Below are 24,788 nucleotides of genomic sequence, written 5' to 3'. Positions count from 1 at the left end.
TATTTCTGCATTCCTCATAGCCCATAACATTGGCTCTATATACAACAACAACTTGGGCTTTGACATGAATGGAATCTATAGAAGTGATTGAGTTAACTTCACAGATAAAGGCAACAGGTTGTTTCTCAGCACCTAAAACACTACATCCTGTTTTATGTGTATCTATCATATACACAAATGTTTGTCTAAGAGCCACCATATTTCCCAAAATTGTGTCCATTTTCTTGTAAAATATCTTTTTTCAAGTTATTTTCAGAATTTGTGAATACGCAAAGCAAAAGCAGACATTCAATAGACAGCAGCACATTCAAAATTCACAACTATATAAATGATTTTCTGCATCAAAGTAGGCGTGTCACTGTCTGAATGAGTCCGTGAGTTGGTGTATTAGTCCCTGAGTGGGTCTGTGAGTGGGCTTTTAAGTGTCTGAGTGAGTCTTTGAGGGAATTTGTGAGTGGGTGTGTCATTGTGTGGGTCTGTGAGTGGGTGTGTAAATGTCGGAGTGGATCTGTGAGCAGGTGCATGTGTATGTGGGTCTGTGAGTATCTGTGTGATTCTCTGAGTAGACACTGAGTAAGCATCTAAGTATCTGACTTGGTCTGAGATTGGGTATATCACACTCTGAGTGGGTCTGTGAGTAGCTATGCGTATCTGAGTGGGTCCCGAAGTGGGTGCATAAATGTCTCATTTTGTCTGTGAGTGGGTGAATACTTGTCAATGTAGCCACCATGACCTTTGTAACTTTGTACTCTTGGAATACATGCAATGTGATTCATTGAAGCACTGCATCCATATCAAATAACATACTAACCTATTGACACCATAGTGCACATTTGATTGACAAATATATCATTATAAATAATCAGTTAAATACCAAAATACACATAAATATGCACCTACATATGTATAGCTTAGAAATGTGTCTTTTAATTCCACTGAATAATACCTTGTATGCACGCATTCCTAATGCAATAGTACTAGTATTTTAGTAGAGGCAGATCTAATCATTCATAAAGAGCTAAAGTGATAAAAGATATTAGGAGCATTAAGAAAACATAACTCATATGTAGGGTGTATAGAGCTCACTTACAGTGTAAATAGCTAAATGTAGATCTTTTTTTCACATTGGTCAGTCAAAATACTATGCATATAAACACCCTATTATGATATAATGTGCAAAGACGCTAAAGTACAAATAGTTGAAAAAGTCAATTTTTCACAATAATAAGTCAATATCCTGAGCAAAATGTCATGCTATTCATAATAAGATGTGCAAAAGATGCTTAAAGTGCAAACATATAAATGTAAATATCAATGACAAATCTTCAAAGTAATCAATCAATATAATAATTTAACTTTTATAATTGCTTAGCGATCTGTCTCACGATTTCAACAATTCACATGGAACAGATGAAAAGTCTGCCTGGATGACCAAGAAAGTGCAAAGAGCAATCAAAATTAGTGCAACAAAGCAATGCAGTAGTTAAAGTGCAATTCCAAAGTAAAAAGAGTGTGAACCAAATAATATTTTAAAGATCAGCACTAACCCTGCATACAAAACCTCAAGAATAAATCACAATATAATTTCTGGGTGTCCTCAGTTCAACATTAAGTATGAATTCATTAGATACCAAATAATGGGAATAAATATGGTTAAATATGCATTTTCTTAAGATCATATCATTTTTCTTGTATACAATCAAACAGGGCTAACAAATGTTATTATTTCTCTTAATTGTGCACATGCATTTCCGCATCTAAGTTATGTTCCCAGGGCTTTTCAGTTCCCAGAAGGATGATAATTTTGGACTCACATCTTCAGAGGTCGACTTCTCTGTCTCTTTTATTTGGGTGAGCCTTAATATGTTTAATGCCATAATAGTATAGGCTGCTCAAGTTTCCTTTATGTACTTCCCAAAAATGTTTGGCCATGTGATAATTTCTAATTTAATGCTATATTGCCCTAAGGTGGTGTAGGACACAACTCTTCACTTTATTGACTGTGATGGCCACAAACCACTTCAGACAGCTGCACTCAAGAACATACACAACTAATTCTGAGTTACATGGGATTCTCTCCTTAATGGGACAAGATCCAACTTTAGATGTCTCAAATGCTGTTTTAATGATGCCATAATTGCATGCTTCCAGCTGTTACATTTTGAAAAAAAAAAACCTCTTTTTGGTCAGCCATTCTGCTCTGTCATTCTCAATAAATATAGATCCGGCCAAAATATTGCCCAATAATTTAACTTTTTGGAATGTAATATTGGGCTGAGGGCCTAAACTCTCTTTGAGATGTTTGTCATGGTGAAACACATGCCAATTGCATACCAGTAAAGATCTGATATGATGGTGTTCATGGCTATATTCCAAAAAGAAGCGAGTGACAGTATTGTCAGATCTAATGTCAGCTGTTTCATCTTTAGACCAATCGCTCTGATGTGTTTGTTGCCGAACATTCATTTGTCTCTGATTTTGGACATCATTCTCTGATTCACTTCAAGCAAGATTTTTCAAGGATATCATCTTCCTGGAAACCATTTCATCATTGCATTGTCTTCAGTTATATATAAGATGTAGGCGGAGCATTAACTGACTATAGGGAATGCTTCATTTTAGAGTCTTGGGATGCCAACTGCTACCATGTAAAATTGAGTTGCAAGTTGTTTCTTTAAGAAATATGCTGGTGTAAGCAGTGACATCATGGGTTACTAGTAGGACATCTATAAAATCAATGTTACTGACACTCCACTTGGCTGTTAATGCGTTGCTTCTCCATCTCATATTTGACTTAGCGTGAATGGCTTCCACTTTTCAAGACTATTTTCATTTGATAACCAAAGATACAATTGATCGCGAAAGTCCTTTTTCACTAATGCATAGTACTGTACCCGCCGCATGGTTCTCCTTTCACTTTTTAACTTTTCTAAATGTTTTTTAAAATTCCTTTCCAAAATGCTTTATTTATGTACTTTTCTCCTTTCTGTTTTTATTGCCTAATTGCAAAGATTTTAATTAATCATGCAATAAAGAATATTATTATTATATTAGAAAGAGGTCATTGATAAAATGTACCCTCAACACAATTTTGTTCCTGTAGTGCACATTGTTGTCGAACTAAGCCACCTCCTCCCACCATCCCATATTAAATTTGCATAGGTGGGGCACAGGAAGCCCTCATAGCACTTTCCTGTTTTCAAAGAAATACCTTTTTTATCAAACAGGAAAGTATTGTGAGTAAGGCAGAATAATGACATGGTAATGAGCATGGTAGTGCTTTGTGCTTAAGTCAATAAATGGGCTCTCGGGGGGAGGAGCTTCGCGGGCAACCAAGATGGCCGCGTGAGCTCGGAGCTCCGAAGACCTCCCGATCCTCCGCAATTATCCTGCCACCCATCCTGTCCCACGATTGTGGGAATCTATTGCTGAGCCGGTGCTGAAGCGGTGCCCGCTTTCGGAATGAAAATCCGACATTCCTGGACTTAGCTAGCTCGTCGGAACTCTGGTGGCTCCGCCTGCGACACTGGTGACCGTCGAGGGGCGCAGCGGTGTCTTCCTGTGGACCTCCCTGCCCGCGCCTCATCTCCCCGGCAAATACCACCGGAACCTGAACTCTACTACTGATTACCTTCCTCGGTGACCTTCGGAGTCCCTACCACGCCGGCTGAGTGCACACCACACGGCTCCTTCACCCCCTTGGACCACCCTGCCCGGGCGTGCCAACATGGCGGGCAGAGGGGACTCGGACAAAGGCAAGCCCCCGAGAGTCAGTAGGAAGCCGACCCAGTCCCAATCCACCATTCCAGAACGATTCTCCCAGTCTAAGGGGTCACCGGGACTGGCGGGCCGCACTAAGGACCCGATAAGGGACGAATCCCCTGATGACTCCGAAATCACGCATCGGGACGTGATGGGTGCGATAACTGGGGTGAAGACGGAGATGCACGCTCTCCATGAGGCACTGTCTAGCAAGGTCGACTCTCTGAAGATCGAGTTGAACCTCATCAGAACTGACCTCGGAAAGACCAATGACCGGGTCAAATCATTGGACCTCAAGACATCGAGCCGGGTCAATGATGTGTCCCACATTCAAACCGAGGTCCGCGACTTGAAGATGGCGAACGGACTGCTGGCACGCCGACTGGATGAGTTCGAGGGTCGTGCGCGATGCCAAAACGTCCGCATCACTGGAGTACCGGAGAAGGCCGAGGAGGACTCGGCTGAACTCTTTGTTGAGGACCTTGTGGTCAAGAATCTAGCACCGGGGGGCCTGAGCAAGTTCTTCTCGGTGGAGAGGGCCCACAGGATACCGGGTGGGCCGCCAAAGTTGGGCGCTTCCCCTCGCCCCATCATTGCAAGACTTTTTAATTATAGGGACCGGGACGCCATTCTGCAGGCATCGAGGGCCGCAGGCCCGCTGCGCTTCCAGAACTCAGACGTCAACTTCTTCCCCGACTTTACCCAGGCTGTACAGAAACGTCGCCAGAGCTTTGCTGGGGTAAAACGAAGGCTAAGAGACTTGGGACTGCGCTATTCTATGCTTTATCCGGCCAAACTTCGCATTGAACACAATCATCGGACTCTGTTCCTCGACTTTCCGGACGCGGCAGGAGATTGGCTTGATACTTTGTCCCAAGAACGACCCGCCCCGGCAGACCGGACGGAGGAGGCCACCGGCGGAGCGGACTCTCAGGAATGACTGCCTAGACTTTAGACTTTCTGAAGGGGGGCGGCTGCGAAGGGCATCGGCTGGAGACATTGCTGCAATTGGTTTGGATATCCTTGTTAGCTATATGGAGGGTGACGGGAGGGGATAGGATGCCTCCTTTCTCCTCTGTGGGACTTTCTGTAGATTAGTTAAGGGGCGACAGGCACACTGCTAGTTGGGGTGGCTATTAGTCTAATGCAGGGGTGCAGGGTGGTGGGTAGTTGGGGTGTGATTTTTCTATTTTCTTTATTGTTTCCTTCTCTGTTCTGGCTGGGGTCTCATTGGAATGATGTGATTGCTTTGCGGGCACCATTGCGGGTGGGGGGGAGGGGGCAGAACGTCCTTGATGATGGGGGGTAAATCTCTTAATTTGCTGAGTTGGAATGTGAACGGGTTAGGTGACCGAATTAAAAGGGGGGTTGTACTGCAACTGCTCAAACGTTGTTCGCCTGATGTTGTTTTCCTGCAGGAGACCCATCTTGTGGGAAATACGTGTAAGGCTTTGAATAGACGGGCGTTCAAGATGGTGGCTCATTCGGGGTTCTCCACGGGATCCAGGGGGGTGGGCATCATGGTGCGCATGTCCCTCCCGTTGGAGGTGGAGTCTACACTTGTTGACGAGAGGGGCCGATATGTCGCGGTGGTGGGTAAATGGGAGGGACGCACTCTAGTTTTGGTTTCTGTTTATGTTCCCCCGGGGCTGCAGGAGACTACTTTTCGAGATCTGGGTAGCGCCATTTTGAATCTCCCTGAAGGATTGCTGATCGTGGGTGGGGACTTTAACTCTGTGGTATCGGGAGACTTGGACCGCTTCCCATCCAGAGACCTACGCGCCTCCCAGTCCTGGCTCCCTGACTTCCTGGGCTCCATGGGGCTGATTGATTGCTGGCGTCTGCTACATCCTGCCCTGCGACAGTATACCTTTCTCTTGGGTGCCCATGGCAGCCTGTCTCGTATCGACTACGTCCTCACCCCCGCGGCCCAGGCGCAGTCGGTTTCCACCGCCCGTCTAATGGCCAGGGGCATTTCAGATCACTCCCCGGTTTGGGTGTCCTTTGATTTTCAGATACCCGCGACCACGCGAGTGGCTCCTATTAATCCGTGGTATTTTCGGGACCCAAAGACTAGGGATCTCCTAGCTAAATCTATAGAGCGGTTATTCACTGAGAATACCGGTTCGGTCGATTCTGCTGTCTCCCTATGGGAGGCCTTTAAAACTGTGCCCCGCGGCGAGGCCTTCTCCCTGATCGCAGAGGCCCGCAGACGGCGGGATGAGGACGTGGTGCGGCTAGAGTCCGAACTCGCTGACTTGAACTCCCAGCTGGCTTTGGGGCCGACTCCTGAGCTACTCCATGCCCTCTCCCTCAAACAATCCGAACTCCGGGCCACTGCTACTGACGCGGCGAGGGCCTTGAGCAGGGAACAGCAGGGCAGGATTTACGATTCTGGAGACAAGGCCGGTAAACTTTTGGCTTGGCTGGACAGACGAGAGCTCGCGTCTCGTGTGGTCCCGGAGATACTGGGTGATGATGGCCTGGTCCTTACGGACCCGGCCGCCATAGTTGGGTCATTCGCAGAGTACTTTGAGGCGGTATACACGTCTGCGACTTCCCTACCGGAATCTGCTTCGACTTCCCTTTTGGAGGGTATCGAGCTTCCCTGCCTCTCAGATGTCGAGCAGGAGGACATGGATCGAGACCTGACGGTGGATGAGGTGGCGCTGGCGATTCGATCGTTGCGCTCCGGCAAAGCGCCGGGGCCCAACGGCATTCCTGTTGAATTGTACAAGCTCAAGGCCGACACGGTGGCCGCGCCCCTGTTAGACATGTTTCTTGAAGCCCGTGAGGCCGGAGAGCTCCCGCTCGACCAAAGACTCGCCACCATAGTGGTGATACACAAGGAGAGGAAGCCATGTGATCTTTGCCGTTCGTATCGACCCATCTCACTTTTGAACGCCGAACCCAAGATCCTGGCCAAATTATTGGCCAATCGACTAGTGGGGGTGATCTCGGACTTGGTTCATCCGGACCAGTCTGGATTCATACCACACCGCAACACGGCCCTCAATCTTCGACGACTTCACGCGGTTATGGCGCGAGCACACCTTCTTACTGAACCCACGGTACTCGCTTCGCTCGATGCCACCATGGCCTTCGACTCGCTGGAGTGGAACTACCTGTGGGCAGTGATTGCTAAGATGGGGTTTGGACCCGTTTACATTGGCTGGGTCCAGCTCCTGTATTCGGCCCCGCTGGCAAATGTGACTGTTAATGGTCGGTTGTCGGCCTCCTTCGCATTGCGCAGAGGCACCAGACAGGGATGCCCGTTGTCACCACTCCTGTTCGCCTTGGCACTTGAGCCCTTGGCGGCGTGGATTAGGGTGCACCCCGACGTCGCTGGGATAACATGGTCTCCGGGATTTGAGGATCGGGTGTCGCTATATGCGGACGATATCCTCCTGTACCTCACCTCCCCCTGCCGCTCGCTCATAGTAGTGTTTGATCTGCTGGGCACCTTCGGAACCTACTCGGGCCTGGTTATCAACTGGTCCAAGTCCTCACTGTACGCATTGTGAGCGGACACTCCGCGCCTTCCCCGTGGCTGCTCAATACAGATTGCCCAACAGGGCTTTAGGTACTTGGGTATTTACGTGTCGCGGGATCCCCGAGCATGGTACTCGCACAACCTGCTTCCGCCTCTGGCGAGGTTGCGTCGAGATGTGGAGGGCTGGAAAAAACTGCTGATTTCCTAAATGGGCAGGGCGGCGCTGTTCAAAATGATGGCGTTGCCACGGTTCCTCTATGCACTGCAAAACACCCAGGATCCTGTTCCCGCTAAATATTTTGGGGAGGTCGAGTCCTTGCAGCGAGCCTTATTGTGGGACGGTAGACCGCGGATCTCCCTGGCTAAACTGACCATACCGTGCTATGACGGAGGCATCGCCCTACCTGACATACGGCGTTATTACTGGGCATCCCAGCTCGCAGCTATCAATCATGGCCTATACGGCCCGGCAGTCAGCCCAGGCTACGCCATGGACCGGTGGCTCATGAACGATGGGAACTATTACAGGGCGCTATATTCCAAGTCTCTGGATCGGAAGTTGACAAGTCCCACTAAGACGGCGGTGCATTTGTGGCGGGCGGTTACCAAAACTCTGGGCTGGCAGGGTAGGATTTCCATGGCCACTCCACTGTATGATTCTGACCTGTTGGGGAAACTGTGGCACACCAAGGGCTTTGATAGGTGGGACACCATTGGTATATCGAAGGTGGGGGATGTGAAGGCCGGGGGCGGGATCAAGTCTTTTGATGCGCTGCAGTCTGAGTTCCAACTGGGGGCGACGGAATATTTCAGATATGCACAGCTTAGGCATGCTCTCTCTTCCCGTATAACGGCGGGAGAGACGGTGCCTGAATCGTCACCACTGGAGGACAGGGTGCTGGACGGCCATATGTCGGACAGCGCCATCTCCCTAACCTACAAGAAGCTCATTAACACACGTGCTGACCTGCTGCGACGGTTGAGGGAGCTCTGGGTGAACGATGGCATAGAGGTGGATGATGAGGAGTGGCAGTCGGCGGTCTCTTCCCCTAGGGAGGTGGCCATATCGGCGAGACTCCGCATTGTCCAGCTGAAGATACTACACAGAGTTTATGTTACGGGCCCCAGACTCATACACATGGGGCTCTCGCTGGATGGTACTTGCCGGAGAGGATGTGGGATGATTGCGACCTTCATGCACATTATCTGGGAATGTCCTGCAGTGGCTCGATTCTGGGTGCGTGTGCACGAGGTGATGAAGGATGTGACTGGTGTGGCTTTACCCGCGGAGGCCCGGCGCTGCTTACTCAACATTTGGGGCCCGAATGACTATAACGTGGCCCAGACCCGCTGGGTCACCGTGGGCAACATGATAGCCAAGAGAGACATAGCTCAGAGATGGGGTGCGCCAGTTCCTCCCACGATTGGTTTGTGGGAGACCAACGTGGACTGGTGCATGCTACGCGAGAAAACAGTATACGTAGCCAGGGGCAAACCGAAAATGTGGAGGTCTGTGTGGGGTGCTTGGAACTCGTATCGAGGTGACATTTGTACGTCCCCTGTGGAGGTGGAACTTGATGTCCATCTGTCTCCGTAGCGTCCCTTACCTGTGGTTCCATGACTGTTATCCTGTTGTGTTACTGCCCACATGACCCGATGTCGATAACTGCATTGCAAGCTGCGTAGGGTGTGCGGCCCCCGATCTCCCCCAGTGATGTAAGCCCAACGTCTGTGATATGTCCTCAGCCTAATTTCCTCTTCTCCCTTTCTCCTTCTTCTCTCGTTCTTTCTCTCTTCCTTACTTTATTTCTTGCAGCTTTTGTTGTTTTTTTGGTTTATTTATTCTATTGTTCTCATATATTTGAAATTAAACCTGACTGCTCCTGTCTACCGTTTGGTGCACGAATAGAAATGCTACCTCAATGCTGCTTGGCCTCCGGGATGTATGGCTGAATAGCGGTGTACCTTTTCTACAAATAAAGGTTTTCCAAAAAAAAAAAAAAAAATGGGCTCTCAAGAAATATTGACAGGCCCCTATACCATATGGACGCTTAATGCATGTACATAATTAATTGAAATCTGGTATCACACGGATAGAGCTACTCAGAGACTCATACACCCACTCAAAGACCTACTCAGACACTCATGCACCCCATCACAGACCCACTCAGACACTTCTGCACCTACTTTTAGACCAACTCAGAGACTCATGCACACACTCACAGATACACTTAGAGATTCATACACCTACTCACAGACCCACTCAGAGACTCATGTACCCACACACAGACCAACTCAGAGACTTATGCACCCACTCACAGATCACTAAGAACTCACAAATCAACTAACTGAATGACTGAAAGACTCATGCACCCACTCACAGATCCACACATACACTTACAAGTCAAGTCAAGCAAGCTTTATTCGACAAATGTCATAAAAGCATTAAAATACATACAATTCATCTCAAAAGTTAAAAATGCATACAATTCATAGTTGATGAAATACAATGTATCTCATAGTTAAAAGTTTAAAAAGTGGATACAATTCATGGTTCATAGAATTGACATAATACTACTACAGGATAACACGAGCGAATCAGCCCTTCATCACTTTACTCCTAATAGTCCAGGTCCACCCTAGGAACTTTGCCACTGGATTGCAAGCGCGTGGGAGGAGTCACGAGACAAGCAGCTTCAGCTGCGAGGACGACCGGAGGCTGCGAGGAGGCTGTAAGCCGTGCCGGGTCGGACAGAGGCTATCGGAGGTTCTTAGACCTCACCCAGGTTTATTTTGGACGCCTTGGCCCTAGTCCGCGGCATCCTGCACTGTCATCCCTGCTTTCCTGCTGCTTACTCCTGCTCACTCCCGCCACTGCCACAGCCATAGCCACGGCCTGATGCTGCCGGCTTTTTCCTGCACTCCTGACGGCTGTTGCTCGGCCGACCGCCCCCACCACCACCGCATTTCTGATTTTCCTGTGCTGCTGTCGGTTGGCGGACGGCGGGTTCAGTGGGTGTGCGGCTTGCCCACGCCCATGGGGAGATGAGCAGACAGGCTTGAAGGCAGGGCAACGAGGAGCGAGGGGCAGCGGCGCTGAGGAGCCAGAGGCGGCAGAGGTGAGGAGAAGGGGGGCTTCTTCTTTTGCACGCCTCCAAGACAAGGGCAAAGAGGAAAGACTTTTGCTACAGCAGCTGAGCAGAAAGAAGTGCAGTGCTGTGCAGTGAGTTGCAGAGCACCACACAGATATGTTGGAATTGTCACCCTCGCTCAGCCCTGGGAGCTCAAAAAAAGCTGCTCTATACTATACTGCTCTATACTACTGAGGGAACCAGGTCTGCTTTTTGTGCTCAGAAGTCCATTTCTTGTGCAGGTTAAGGCTAGTCGGGCTAGCAGGGGAGGAACACTGAGCTCTCTGTATTTGACTTTGCTTTGTTTGCGTGGGGTACCGTGGGCCGCTAAGTGAATTCGTGACTTTGGGCTCAACTGGAGCTGTAGAGCAACCCAGTTTTTCAAGCTACTGTGGTACGGGTCGCAGGCTCTAGCTCCCAGCTCCTAGATCTCGCACTCAAACCCTAAGCACTTAAACCCTAAGCAAAACTATTAAGGCAAGTTGTGTGTGGAAATCATAAAAATCAAGCAGAGGGCATTATGAGGTCAGGACGCGTTCGGGGCAGTTCAACACTTAAAAAAGAGACGAAGAAACGAAAGCGGAAAACCATGACGCTGGATGAGGAAAATACTGACCCTCCATCAGAAATAGTTTTGGCGACCAAGAAAGATTGCTCCCTTATAAAAATATCAGAAGTTGGAAACATCTCTGGGACAGGAAAGAATGGACAATCACACATTTTGGAGACAAGCAGAAATACAACAAAAAGGCAGTTTTCTTACCAACCAAAAATCTTTACAAAATTTAGCTTCTTAAAAAAAGCAGAGGACACCTTACTTTCAAACAAAACAGATGTCCCAGGTCTACAATCACCTCTATAGCCTTTACAACCAAATCAATCATCGCTATTTACCGAAGACCCAAAACTAACTCAAGAAAGGAAAAGTCCTGACATAAAAAGCAATGACAGCACTGTAGCTTCTATTTCTTTACAAATAACATCAACACCTCAATATAGCAAAACACGGATAAGCGGGGAAACTAAAGGTAGAAAATTAATCGGAAATACAGAGTCAGCCCAAGTACATAGACATGAAGAAAATGACAAAATGCTCAATTACGCCATAGGAAAAAATTGTGACATACAAGAAACTGGCTATGATTTGAATGGCGACAGTAGACAGACATATAGCAAAAACAAAACTGGCAACTGTGCCATATTTAATACATCAATGAACAACAGTCAAATAATTTAGGGGGAAAAATCACTGCTCAAGAGAACTGACCACAGCCAAATAAGGTTGGATGAGGCACAGGAAGACATGGGTTTTAAAATGTCACAGCCTACTACATTAACAAATAATGAACCACCAAATCACCAATCAGAGTCAACCAAAGGGGAGGAAAAAGCTAATGATGGGTTCACAGTAAAAAACACAGTCGAAGAAACAGATGACATAGAGATCTCCTCATACCTTGGAACAGAAGAATGGAACAGCCTTATGGCAGCTTATAGCCAATATACAAGTATGAATGGGCTTAATACCAAAAATCAAGGCAACACAACTGATTTCGCACAAGACTTATTTGATGGAGGAAAGACAAAGGAAGATCAAAAGGAAAAGACAACCCCGTCCTGTGCTGAAGACTCATCAAAAAATGCTAGCCAGGGCACGGCATGGCCCAGCTTGCTAAAAACAATGCAACTACTGGTAGAAGCACTCCACTATCAATCAGATAAGATGGATGTCCAGCTGACCCTTTCAGATACTCTGGCTGTTTTTGTGGTAGCTATCGACGGAAAGCTGGGCTCACTAAAAACACTGCTACAAAAAAAACAGGACCAAGACCAAAATAGGAACAAGGGTTGTGGATGCGGCCCCATTATTGATAAACTGGCCACACTACCATCAATGCTGAGCGATCTATGCACACAAATAAAAAAGCTCTTGCAAGGAAATGACAGCTATTCGTGCAACAGACAAGAGACGCAGAAGTGGTTAAGCATTCCCTTGATAGCTGCACTGCAATCTCAACTGACAAAACAAAAGTACAGGAACAGTAATTATTAAGAAAAATGGGCGGCAGGGGGCGATGGACACACAGATTTTTAAAAACCAAAACAAAGAAGCTAAAGATAAAACAACATCAGAAGATCAATGATCTGTAGATTCAATGGAAGATAAGGCTGAGAAGCAACTCAATGCAAAGCAAAGGCAGAAATCAAAAGTCAAACGTGGCTAGAGAGGGCTTTAGGCGCCTCTTCGGATCGACGTCCCAACCAGACGAATGTGAACCCAATCTCTTGGACAACACTAGTAAAAAGGAAGAAGGGGAGACTGAAAAAGAAGCAAATACAATTGTAAAAGTAAATGCTTTGCATCAAAGAGAGACTAATAGATCATCACCGCCAACAGTGAAGGACAATAAAATTAAAGAGCCAGCCCAGAATCAGTTAGTAAAGCAGAACTTCACAGACTTATCAACCACAGTCACTGCAATGATCTCTACGGAACCAATTGGAACAAAGCAAAGGAAAAGAAACGCACAGAAATCACAGCAGGAAACAATGAAAGAGGAATCTATGGAATCATTTGATAATGGCTTGGTACCTAGTAGACAAACAACAAAATCTATCGACTCAAGAGCAATCCTAAGAAATGACACTAAGACACATGTAAGGGGATCAGGAATCGAATCGGTATTCCGCAACCAGGGAGGCGGGAAACCAAAGCCAACCATAGGAGGTCAAACTGAGCGTCATGGAGGGTGGGAGGACGAAACAACCAGTCCAGATCTAGCACTAGTGAGAACACCGCAAGGACATGAATTTGCACAAGGACGAAAAGATGACAACAAAAAAAACTTCAGCATGGATAAAATAATAGATGCAACAAACATGTTATGGTTCAAACCGGATTACACCTCAAAAGGAAAGCATGACATATTGAATAGAGGCAACATTTTACGGCTACTAGCTCACATTCCATCCCTAACAGGTGTGACAACTCAGGATTTGGATTCTATTGAATTTATAACAGAAGCTGGAATGAAGGCTGAGAAAACAAAAGCAACATGGGCAACACCTTTAGTCGCACAAAACATACTGGCAGAAACTACAACCTTTAAAAACTGGTGAATAACAATTGCCCCATACGTAAAGCCAAAATACCCGGATCTATTAATTCCAGCAGCACAAGATGGGAAACAGAACTCCACTAATAGGACTGGATCAACAGTACTTAGAGGGGCCAAAGAGGCAGAAGAAGTAAGAAGCGTGGAAGATCTTAATGTCAGGGGCGGCACCTCTGAGGGAGCACCACTAGGTTCTCCACACCTAAGATGGATTTCGAGAACAATAAATAATCATTTAAACTGACCAACGGAAAACCTCCCGAAACTAAGCAGGCAAAACCAACTGAAAATATGCTCATGGAACATCAATGGGGTTTGCCTCTAAATTATCTGATCCAGAATTGTTAGCTATCTAGGATCCTTCAACATTATATCCCTGCAAGAAACATGGCAACTAGAGCCTCCGCACCTGCATGGATTTCTACGCTTTTTCACCAGTGCGGTGAGAACAGAAAAATATGGCCGCCTACAAGTGGGCCTAGTAACCTACGTCTCAACTGAAAGTGTCTATGATATCAAGGAATTAGGATCTAACACTCCTGACCTAAATATAATAAATGTATCTACCGCCAAATTAGGAAATAAGGGCACAAATCTCACACTGATTAACGTGATTAACATCTATATACACCCAAAAAGGAAAGGAAAAGTGGTGAAAGACCTATGTAAAAGCCTAGAGGAAATTATAAACGATACTGCGACAACGGACGTTATGATCACTGGGGACTTTAATCTTAATCTGATGGGAAAATACCAGATCAAGAGGCTCCACAAACTTCCAAATATTCAAAGTTAGGAGAGGAGGTATTAGAGAACCTAGAGTGCTACAATCTTAGAGGACTAAATGGGAGATTTAAGGGAGATATTCCACCAGCGTGTACATTTCACACAGCTAGATTTAACAAAATATTGGATTACACTTTTATATCACTATCCTTATTTCGTCATATTGACTCATTCCAAATAGGGGAAAAAAATGACAGTGATCACTGTCCCCAGGAAATCACACTTAACATCAACATAGGAGATTTCAATATCCATGGGGATATAAATACGTGGGACCCAACCTTTAAAGACTATAGGGGTAGAAAACCGAAGGTATTTAGGGGGCTGAGACAATTACTACTCCAACATGGCTTGGTAGACTGCTGGCCACTTTCAAATCCATTAGACCCTGGCTAAACCTTCTTTTCTCCCCCCCATAAAAAATTTGTCCGTCTCGATTATATTTTTTCAACCCGAGACTTGTTAGTAGGTGCTCGGATGTCCTTAATGCCTCGTATTACATCAGACCATGCACCCGTAGTGTTGGATACGACAATACTTAGCCTACCTCGCATGCAAAGACTCTTTACATTTAATAAAAAACTTTTGGAAGACACGCTGTATGTCTCTCAAATACAAGAATGGTCCCAACAGTTTTTCAATATCAATAGAGGATCCTCAACAAGTGCAATGGTATGGGATTGTCTCAAAGCGGGGCTGCGTGGTGAGACATGCAGTTATGGCTGGGCAATGCAACGTAAGGAAAAAGAAGTAATGAAGCAGTTATTGCAAGATCTGGCCAATGCAGAATGTGAGTTGATAGGTGATATAAGGAGAGGACAGGATTGTTGTAACACTCAAGATAAAGTGGCAAAATGCAAGGCAAAAATTACAGGGGTCTGGAGTCAGAAAATTGCCGCTCAATATAAATTGTATAAGGCGGAAAGGTATGAGTATGGTGAGACGGTAGGGAGATGTCTTGCTCAAAGAATGCGACAAAGACAGATGATGCAACATATATCCTCTATTGAAAACAGGCAAGGTTTGAGGATAGAGACACCTGAAGGTATTATGAGAGTTTTCCAAGAATTCTATACTGAGCTCTATACTCAAGATAATGCATCTCCAGAGCTAATAGAGCAGTTTGTCAACAGTTGTTATCCTGGACATGCGGTGGAGGATACACAAAGAGAGGAATTGGAAGCTCCAATTACGATGTTAGAACTCGAGACAGCTATTACAAGCTTAGCTTTGGGTAAAGCTTCGGGCCCTGATAAATTGCCATTAGAGTTATATCTTAAATTACTTCCATTTATTAAAAAAGACATGCTGGAGACATTCATAGCCGCCCAGTCAGGACATCCACCGCCATCGTGGGATGACGCCACTATTGCAGTTTTTAAGAAAAAAGACAAGCCTTCTTATCTGCCCGGCTCATATCGACCTATATCGCTTATTAATGTTGATGTCAAAATCTACTCTAAAATTTTAGCGAACCGGCTGATTTATGTGGTCCCGGGATTGGTTTCCAACCAACAGCATGGATTCCTACCTGGGCGGGGCACAACTAATCATGTTTCTCGAGTCATTGCAGCCTTGGACTACGCAGAGACGACGCATAAGAATATAGGTCTAGTATTCCTAGACGCAGAAAAGGCGTTCGATCGCGTCTCATGGCCGTATTTATGGGCCGTTATGACTTAACTCGGGTTTGGACCTTGCTATCTGCAGGCCATTCAGGTTATGTATCGGCATCCAAGGGCACAGATTTCTATGTCAGGACAACTGTCAGGGTATGTAGATATTAGCCGTGGTACACGTCAGGGATGTCCCTGCTCGCCACTCTTATTTGCTATTTACATCGACCCACTGCTACAGGCGTTAACTACATCAACACAAATACCATCTATGATCCTTCCGGGGGGTAGCATGCGTGTGTTAGCATATGCAGATGACATTGCAGTTGTAACATCAGACCCGGACACTGCAGCCCCCGAGATTGAAGATATAACTAAAGAGTTTGGCCGGGTAGCAGGATACAAACTTAATATTTCAAAAACACAAATTGTTTGTACGGCAGGATTATGCCCTAATGATAATCGAGTGACCCCAGAAGCCAAGTACCTTGGTATTAAAATTAGACTATCCCTTTATGATCTGGTCATGGTCAACTGGACTGATCTTATACGCTCCATAAAACAACAACTAGAAAAAATTGAATGCTTACATTTAACGATGGTGGGACGACGCAATGTGCTTAAAATGTCCATACTTCCTAAAGTGCTGTACTTTTTTAGGTCAGTTCCACTTGAGGTACCACCCTTGGAAGTGCAGAAACTTCAAGCAACAATTGAAAGATTCATATGGGGATGGAAATCCCCACGTCGGGCATCTAAATTCATGACACTTCCTATGCTGAGGGGAGGCTGGGCCGTTCCTAACTTTATAGTGTATTATTTGTCTTGTTTGTTACAGAACATAAAGTTTGCTGTAAATGGAAATGACCCACCTCAATTTGAGGACCCTGATATTTTTTACTTATTACTTGGTCCACAAGCACGACAGATGCTTCTTCGTTTTTACGAACCTAGTTACTACAAGAGAACGAAATTTAAGTTGGTATACACTGCTTTTAAGGGTTGGCGCATGATTAGCAAAATTACGTCGCATTAATTATCATACTCCTTGTGACTCCCCGGCATTACTACCATCTATATTTTGGGACTATAGAATGCAAATCTGGGGGGAAAAAGGTGTAAAAATGGTTGGATCATTGTTTAAAGATGGTGTAGTGCTATCTTTTCAAGAGCTTAAAGACACCTATGCAATCCAACAGAACGATTTTTTTAAGTACTTACAGTTACGAGATTTTATTTTTAAACATTTAAATTCAATATCTATTCTGCCTAACGGTCTACTGACAATAATTAAGAGACCGACACGGATCGGGATTATATATAATTATTTACTTGAACTACATCATGATGACCTTGCACTGCAGGAGTCCAAATGGCTGACGAGGCTTGCTACGAGTTCTGTACCCTTACAAGAGTCTATTAATATTGCGGCCGATATTATGCTATCAGCGAATTTACGTGCTCAGCATTACAAAACTTTATTTAATCTTTACCACACCCCTGCAAAAATGGCAAAGTGGGGTAACAGCTACAATGGGAAGTGTTTTAGATGCCAAACTAATATGGCTGACATTGTTCATATATTTGTTGATTGTAATGTGTTAAACTCATTCTTCGCATGCATTGTACAATTTTTTTCAAGTATGCTAAAAGTTGATGTCATAATTTCCAAGGAAATGATTATCTTTGGCCTATCTAGTGACTTAGATGTGTTTGTATCATATCGTAAGTATAGATACTTGCTATTTATGGCGACGGCAGTGGCTCGCCTCTGTATTGCCTCAATGTGGCTGAAACCGGAAGCTCCAGCTTATGAGATGTGGAGAGCGAAATTTTATAATGTGTTCTATCTGGAGTACAATTTATATTGCACTAAGTCAATTAAGAAAAAGCAAAGGGGGATTAAGGTCTGGCAGGCGATGATTGATCATATGGGGGTTGATGAGTGATGTCTGTATAAAGTTAGATCAAGGAAGGTTTTCACTGTAGCGTAACATTAACAATGTCTCATATTTCGTAATATTCATTTAATGTATTGTCTCTCATTTATCTATATAGGTTAAATGTTTTTTCTTTCTGGAAGTTTATAACATCATAATTGTTTTATGAAGGTGAAAAGATGTCGGTTTTGAACTGAATCAATAAAAAAAAAAAAAAATAACATCAACATACCAAAATTCGAGCAATCGCTGGTACCGAATGATCTAATTTACACTATCAACTATGAAAAGGATCAAGTATTCGGCAGTCATGGACGGAGACATTCAAGAAATGGCAAAGCGACATTTCGACAGGAGAACTGAAGCAAGTGAGGTGGAAAAATGGGAGAGCTTTACAACCACCATGGCATGTTACAATACAACCCCAAAATTTCAATATGCACTGAAGAATAGTAATATGACTTCTTTCACAAATGATCATAGATTAAAGATAAAAAGCATAAAAAAATGCATTGCTCAGACCATGCGCCAACTTAGGCATCTCCCAAAAAACACGGCGAGAAACAACAATCTGCAAGAACTAAAGGCATCCCTGAAAAAAACAAAATGGGAAGCAAATAGAGCAATGGAGGATAATCTGTGGGCAAAATTATATTCAGATCTTAAGCAGAATGACGGGGAAAAATTTGGGAAAACAATCAATTCCATTTTAAACCCCAGGCACGACGGAATCTCTTCTTATATCTCCGAACAAACATGGGTAAACCATCTTAAAGGTCACTTCACACAACATACAATCGACAACCTGGCGACAGAAATCGATGACAACGAACTAATACCATTGCGCGATTCTCAACTCAAACAAACAGGCCAAATTACGAGCACAGGCGTGACAAAATTACAAAGGACAATTGAGCTCCAAATTAAAAAAGGAAGGAGAGAGGGGGCACCAGGTCCGAACGGAATCCCTCCCATCCTCTACAAATCGAATGAAAAGGAATGGACTGAAGCCCTCGAGACACTGTTTTTGGAAATCAAACACCTCAATGTATTACCTGCGTCCTGGAAGGGCTCTATTATTTCCCCAATCTTCAAGGCAGGGGACAAATCGCTACCATGTAACTACAGGCTGGTTGCCCTTATGGATAACGAAGCAAAGTATTTTGCTGGGATCCTATTGGAGCAATTGCAGGCCTGGGCTACAGAAAACTTGCTAATTCCTGCAAATCAGACTGGTTTTTCCAAATCTGTCGGGACATCCACAAACATTCTGGCTATGGGTCTGCTAATTGACAAATTAAAAACAACAAAAATTCCAAATCATTTGTGCTTCATAGACTACAATTCAGAAAAGAACAGAACGCTCATACCCAGTCAACAGATCAGGGCTTGATCCATCACCGTTTTTTAGCTCACTGCACCATCCCAGCTCAGAACCTGGTAAGAGTGGTCTGCTTAATTCAGACACTCTGTTCATCACCACCCCCCTTTTCGTAATCGTTTTGTCCACCATAAGCGTGGAAGGGTAAACTCAGATGTGAGTCCCTTGTTCATTGCACCATCAGGATTCAAGCAAGCCGGGCCGAAGACGGCTGTAATGCCAGAAACCGGTCCCCGGAAGCTTGTTTCCTTCCCAGTATAAGAATTGGCTTGGTAGTTTGGTCTGCCCTGTTCCCATGATGCACTGGGCCAGGGACAGACTAATTTGCATGTAGCCAGGTTCTGAGCTGGGATGGTGCAGTGAGCTAAAAAACGGTGATGGATCAATCCCTGATCTGTTGACTGGGTATGAGTGTTCTGTTTAATTCAGATACTCTGTCCATCACCACCCCCTTTTCGGAATCGTTTTGCCCACCATAAGCGTGGAAGGGTATACTCAGATGTGACTCCCTTGCTCATTGCACCATCAGGATTCAAGCAAGCCGGGCCGAAGACGGCTGTAATGCCAGAAACCAGTCCCCGGAAGCTTGTTTCCTTCCCAGTATAAGAATTGGCTTGGTAGGTTGGTCTGCCCTGTTCCCATGATGCACTGGGCCAGGGACAGACTAATTTGCATGTAGCCAGGTTCTGAGCTGGGATGATGCAGTGAGCTAAAAAACGGTGATGGATCAAGCCCTGAGCTGTTGACTGGGTATGAGTGTTCTGTTTAATTCAGATACTCTGTCCATCACCACCCCCTTTTCGGAATCATAGACTACAAGGCAGCCTTCGACCATATCAATCAGAATCTTCTATGGTCAAAACTGAAGAGTTGGGGAAAACCAAAGCATTTGCTAGACCTATTGATTAACTTACACAGCGAAACATGGGTACAGGTAAAGCTGGGCGACGGCTCCCATTTGTCAAGATGCATCCCAAAAAACAAAGGCCTCAAACAAGGATGTGTTCTGGCCCCACCACTTTTCAAACTGTTCTTGGGAGATCTTGTTCCGGTGCTCAACAATTGTAATTCTCATGCACCCAAACTGGGAGGCCAAGTATTGCCCACGCTAATATATGCGGATGACTTGGTTTTAATCAGTCACACAAAAATAGGGATGCAAAATCTTGTGGATGCAACAAAAAGATACTATGATGAGAATTACCTGACAATAAACTTGGAAAAGACCAAAACAATGTCAATCAATAAGAAAGGAAAAACACCACACAGCTGGTTTTGGAACAACACCCGTATAGAAAACACAACACTGTATAAGTACCTAGGGGTCAAAATTGATAGCAGTGGCCAGTTTATCATCCAAAAAGAAAGCATCAGAGGAAAAGGCATCGCTATAGCAGTCTCATTAAAAAAAACTAAACGGCAAACTCACCAGCCCATCTCTTCTTCCTTTGGTGCAAGTTATACGAGCCAAACTTTTGCCCGTAATTACTTACGGCAGCGAGGTACAAAGAGGAAGAGATGCAGTATCTCTGGACAAGTCTGTGACATCAGCATACAGAATCATCTTCGCCTTGCCAAAATATACCTCCCCGGCTCAACTTAGGTTAGAGTTCGGTGGTCGGAAGCAGTCTCTCGCAAGACAGGGGGCGTATATAATCATGTGGGACAAAATCAGGAAAGCAAAACAGGGGATCTTAAATAGTTTGCTATGGTCGGACCTGCAGCGAAACCCAGCCTCGCAAGCTGCTAAGTATTTGGAAAAAAGCCTGTGGAACCTAGGCATACAGGAGCTGTGGAACACCTCAACTAATCACACCACAGTCAAAAGGCTGGTAAAGAGAACAACAAAGTACCTTTCATGGATTGAGGATAAGGCGACAGTTGCCAAGAGGTCACACGGTTGGTTTGTCTTAAACTCCTATTCTCAACAAGGACAATAGAGTTATCTCGATCTGGGATACTCAAGGACCATGAAATTGAGGTTTTTAAAATTCAGATTGGGCCTGTTACCTTGTAGAACCCACCTTCCACAACCAAGCACTACGCGAGGCGGAGTACGCTGGGCACCCAAACAGCATGTGATTAATTGTTTCCTTAGGGGCCGGACAACAGGGACACGTGACCTTTCCCCCATTTGACCACAGCCGTGCGGAAAGATGCTCAACCGTTGTTCAAATCACGATGAGTCAAACAGCCAGTCACACCACAGCTGAGAAACCGCCCAACCAGAGACAGTGGAAACACGATTACGGTGCGCCAAACCTGATTCCCGGTACACAACATCCGGTCCGACCACACCGCAATGGATCCAGCTCTACACATGTTCCCGGTGCTGTACCAGGTACACTACCAACAAGTTATGCACCGTCATGGACGCCGCCGCAGGTACGCAATCACACAACTAAGCACACAACCACAACACACAACCCATGGGATGACATACTGTTCTGTTGTGCTGCGTTTTAGGCTCCGAGTGAATGCTCCCGATTCATGCCCTTATATAGGTACAATTCACATTGTCCTTATATAGGCATAGAAATCAATCCCTTATTTAAACATAGCCCATGCAGAACAAATACAGGCATGGCTATTTCCACCCGTACCAAACGTCACAATGATTTCTTGGAAAATCGGCTTAAGCAGTTAGGGAACTGCCCCTTGCTTGAATATTAATGTGTTCAAGAACTCAAGTACTTTGTAACAACTATTCCCTAGGGGTTCTTTCCTGACGTTATTATGCCTGACTTTACGTCAATCAATGGCATTCCTAAACACCTTCAAGGTATAAATATACCTTCACTTGCTATGGCAAACTACGGTGGTTCGTAGCAGTTCGACTATCTACTTGCCTGACGCAACTCGCTACAGCAAGTGACGAAGGAAGCCGACGCTCCAGCTGACCCACTGATCAAGAGACTGCCTTTTTCTCGCCAATATTCCAGCTCCAGTGTTTCCAAGCTCCCCTTGCGGGGTGTTGGGAAATCAAGTCCTGAGACAGAGATACCAGACCTCCTTCATTCTAAACCAAGGTATGGAGCTGATTAGAACCTAGAGTAACCTTTGATAGATTCTTGGCAAAAACAACTAAACCTATGCTACACAAAACGTACTTCTTCCCGCGTACTACACTTAGGTTCGGTACATTGGGGTAGGCGTATTTAGAAGCACCAGTTGAGTATTTCAGTCAATGTTATTTATGAATGTATTTTTATATGGCTTAGAAACCATACAATGCTTTTACAGCATTATTTTATAATACTCTTCTGAAGACGCAGGAACACATGTGCACAAAGTAGAAGGCAGGGCCAGCGCCCGGCATGGACAGTCCACAAAGATCATAGGGACACCCCTCCACCATCCACACACCAGAAAACTGAGTACAACCACAAAATTAACACTCACTATGAATAGGAACAATCACACAACTAGACACATCCCACACTGACACACTGCCACATACACAGACCAGATGTCAGTTGCAATGCAGGACAATAAATGGGAAAGCTAAAGTGAGTAGCACACAAATGGAAGGGCCAAGGAGCTAGCCTCTAAGCATGTGTACATCACATGCAAGAGAAGGAACAAATAACAAAATCCTTAGCCCATCAAATCACACATGGCTGGCACAGTCAGTGAAATAAAACCACAGTCACCTTTGTGCAACAATACATGGAGACAGCAAGGCAACCCATGCATAGGCACAGGGATGAAAGGAAGTCTCTGCAGTCAAACAGTGTACAGCCCCACATCTGTATCCAACTAGTCAGTCAGCCAATCACTTTTATTCGATTTTTGAAAATCATAAAAAGACACAGGATACAGTTCATGAAATACACAAAGTATAAAAAGACAATATCAAAAATATGTATATAATGTATTTACATAATGAATCATAAATCATATCACCAGGAGAATATTTTTAAAGTGACATGTACATAAACAATATATACAATCCAAATGTTTAAAAAGACTATTAAAACATTTTAAAACATCATGATATCTGTTATCTGTTATCTGTTATAGATACACTTAAGGTATTTCGTTTATAATTAATCCATTGTTACCTTTACTGGGCATTTTGTTGATGCGTACTCCTGCTACTAAAAAGTTAGCAACATGAAATGTGATTTGTGCATTGTGCAAAAGTTGCAGAAATAGGAGCGCAGGCCTAACCTGTAAAAAGCCAGCCTCTCTAAGGATGGGAACAAGATATTTTCTTCTGATTTTAGCATAGTGATTGCAAAACATAATAAAATGTAATGTATCCTGAGGTGAAAGTGATCACAGTCGCATGGCTTATTGTTATCAGGAGTATCCCATCTATAGTATGTGCCCAACAGAAAATGTATTAAATTCAAACGAAATCTAATTAAAAGAAAGCAGTTAAATGGTTTATTAACAAATACCAGATATGGTTCTGGACCTGGGACAGTTTTAAGCTCATAATTTCTTCTCACCGTTGTTTTTTTTAATTCTATTTCCTCACGCTCTACTGTAAAAAGATTTATCAGTGATGCCTTTATCGTTTTGACATCCTCCTTTTGGATGCCCTCGGGGGAGTTAAAAAGATCAATACGTCCCACCTTGGTTAACATTGTTTTTACGTGCGTCAACCATGGGATCTTTAAGGCTCCATCCATACTTAAGCAATCTTCGAGGATTTTATGATTTAATGAAATCTCATCGTTCAGCCAAATTTTTTGCCAGGAAATGACAGGGGCGGATTTTATAACGTCTGAGACATACCCAACGCCCAGCTCTGAATGGATAGAAAAGGTGGGGGTAGACTGGGGGACAGTGAGTAATGATCTGAGAAACCTGTTTTCTGCCCTCTGAATGAGGACTGGACTTGTATATCCCCAAATCGAGGCCCCATAGATGGCGATCGCCATGCTTTTAGCGTTATACACTTTAAGAATGGCGTTCGTGGGTCGTGACCCCAATTTCTTAGCAAAATTCAAGATTGCTCCAGCAGATCTACTCACTGCATTCGATTTTGCCTTATGTTGAGCACCCCAGGTACCTTTATCATCGAATAAGACACCCAAATAAGTAAAAGAAGGGACCCTATGTACCTCCTTTCCTGTACAAACAAAAGTTATGGGTTTCTTTTTTCTGCCATTGAGTCCCATAATCATAACATGTGATTTTTGCGTGTTTATTTTTAAATCTAAGGAGCTCATGAAGTCCCCGAAAGAGGCCAGTAACTTGTTAAGGGCAACACCTGTTCGTGCCAAGAGGACCGCGTCGTCCGCGTACAGGAGGACCGGAATGTTAATCTCCCCTGCACGCGGAACATCGGCCCCCAAGGCAGAAAGCACCGGCTCGAGTGTGTTTATATACAGTGTGAAGAGGAGAGGGGCAAGGATACACCCTTGCCTCACTCCTCTCTCAGAGTTAAAGGGTTTAGTGCATCTACCATCCCTGGTAACTCTGACCGATGCCTCCAATCCTTGATGTAGATCAGCCAAGAAGCCTACTAATGAACTTTCTATGCCTATTTCCAAAAGGACCCCCCACAGCCTTGACCTATTAACCAGGTCAAAGGCTGAGGAGAGATCCC

This window comes from Lissotriton vulgaris, chromosome 4_1 (genome assembly GCF_964263255.1).
Source record: "Lissotriton vulgaris chromosome 4_1, aLisVul1.2, whole genome shotgun sequence".
Lineage (NCBI taxonomy): Eukaryota > Metazoa > Chordata > Amphibia > Caudata > Salamandridae > Lissotriton > Lissotriton vulgaris.
This window is presented reverse-complemented; position numbering follows the sequence as displayed.